The sequence below is a fragment of the Schistocerca cancellata genome, chromosome 9 (assembly GCF_023864275.1).
Source record: "Schistocerca cancellata isolate TAMUIC-IGC-003103 chromosome 9, iqSchCanc2.1, whole genome shotgun sequence".
Classification (NCBI taxonomy): Eukaryota; Metazoa; Arthropoda; class Insecta; order Orthoptera; family Acrididae; genus Schistocerca; species Schistocerca cancellata.
Window position 1 is genome coordinate 513,416,294 of NC_064634.1, and position 2,099 is coordinate 513,418,392.

At 44.6% G+C, this 2,099-nt stretch overlaps 2 non-coding genes across 2 annotated transcripts; one reads left to right on the plus strand and one right to left on the minus strand.

Moving 5' to 3' along the window:
* Positions 1 to 1,503: 1,503 nt before the first annotated feature.
* On the minus strand, positions 1,504 to 1,578 carry Trnat-ugu (transfer RNA threonine (anticodon UGU)). Its single transcript has one exon. It is a non-coding gene; the product is annotated as a tRNA-Thr (tRNA).
* Positions 1,579 to 1,671: 93 nt separating this feature from the next.
* Positions 1,672 to 1,745, plus strand: Trnat-ugu (transfer RNA threonine (anticodon UGU)). Its single transcript has one exon. It is a non-coding gene; the product is annotated as a tRNA-Thr (tRNA).
* Positions 1,746 to 2,099: the final 354 nt, after the last annotated feature.

The following is a 2,099-nucleotide window of genomic DNA, read 5'->3' on the forward strand; positions in this document are numbered from 1 at the left end:
ACCTGTGCTGCTAGAACATGTGCCTTTACAAGTACAACACAACATGTGGTTCATGCACGATGGAGCTCCTGCACATTTCAGTCGAAGTGTTCGTACGCTTCTCAACAACAGATTCGGTGACCGATGGATTGGTAGAGGCGGACCAATTCCATGGCCTCCACGCTCTCCTGACCTCAACCCTCTTGACTTTCATTTATGGGGGCATTTGAAAGCTCTTGTCTTCGCAACCCCGGTACCAAATGTAGAGACTGTTCGTGCTCGTATTGTGGACGGCTGTGATACAATACGCCATTCTCCAGGGCTGCTTCAGGGATTCCATGCGACGGAGGGTGGATATATGTATCCTCGCTAACGGAAGACATTTTGAAGATTTCCTGTAACAAAGTGTTTGAAGTCACGCTGGTACGTTCTGTTGCTGTGTGTTTCCATTCCATGATTAATGTGATTTGAAGATAAGCAATAAAATGAGCTCTAACATGGAAAGTAAGCGTTTCTGGACACATGTCCACATAACATATTTTCTTTCTTTGTGTGTGAGGAATGTTTCCTGAAAGTTTGGCCGTACCTTTTTGTAACACCCTGTATAACACGTAGGATTCAAGAGAGTTAATGACAGATTGTTAGCCAGGCTTGTTCATAGCATCTAGAAGTAGTATTTTGTCAACGGTATAGTATTTCACCTTTATATCATTATTCTTAACTGTTTCGATTATAGCAACACATCAACAGTAAGGCGATAACGAGTGGACTGAAGCTATCCGAACAGCGGCTTGTCATCGAACCAGGACAGGATCGTAACAATACAGTATGGTTTGAAGCTGCGTCGGCTGTTGCGTAGCATCAGTTCGATTTTGATTCGAATACGCCTTTGTTCGTTATCTTTTCGAGCTTTCTTATTCGTGGTGAGGAAGATTGTAATTTGATAGAGGAGTGACTAACAGCTTAGTATCTCGTCTTGAGAAGCAGCAGGAAGCAGTATCTCTAGACGGGGAGTCGATTCGCCTGAAGTCAGGTAGGTGACCAGCGATCATATCTGTCCTTGCTCGCGGCTGAAAGACACGTCAGTTCTAACCCCGGTCGTTCTGGGTCAAGTGCACGGTCCGAGTCCACCAGCCTCCTTTGACCAGTGACATTCTTTGTGCCGTCGTTATTTTACGAAACGAAGGATGTACGCAGCCTATTACTAAATGTTAACCATGGTTGTCTTAGTGATTGGTATAAACTGCGCAGTTTATTCCAAATATGTCGTGCCTTAAGAGAGAGTGGCTGAGCAAGAACCTGCGAGCACACCCTAAATTGCTGCTAGAGAAACGAGTAGCCATCATATTTATAAATTTGGTTCTAACAACTATTTGCTTGTTTTTCTCCATATGTGGCAATATTTCCGCGGATAACGTGAGGCAGGAACCTACGAGCACTTCTTAAACTGACATGATAATTAAATGAACACCCTAGCTGCAAACAGGCGTTGATGTACTTCATTGGGGACATGTTGAAAATGTGTGCCCCGACCGGGACTCGAACCCGGGATCTCCTGCTTACATGGCAGACGCTCTATCCATCTGAGCCACCGCGGGCACGGAGGATAGTGCGTCTGCAGAGACTTATCCCTTGCACGCTCCACGTGAGATCGACATTCCCAACATGTCCACACCAGTACATTCGTAGTGCGCCGCGGTGGCTCAGATGGATAGAGCGTCTGCCATGTAAGCAAAAGATCCCGGGTTCGAGTCCCGGTCGGGGCACACATTGTCAACATGTCCCCAATGAAGTACATCAACGCCTGTTTGCAGCTAGGGTGTCCATTTAATTATCATTTCATTTCTAGCAAAGCTGCATGGTCATCCACGGCAACTGTTCTTTCGGGAACAGATACTACCGTCATATATACTTCTTAAACTGTCTGCTGGTGAAACGATTAATGATTATACTTATAATTTTATTTGTCACAAATTTTTTCTGTTTCTCGTATGTGGTATGTGTTCCGTGGAAGAGGTTAGGGAGGAACCTATGAGCACATATGAAACTGTTGCGACTGAAACGAGTAGTGACCATAAATATAATATTGGTTCTTACAAAGATTTGGCTATATTTTTTCC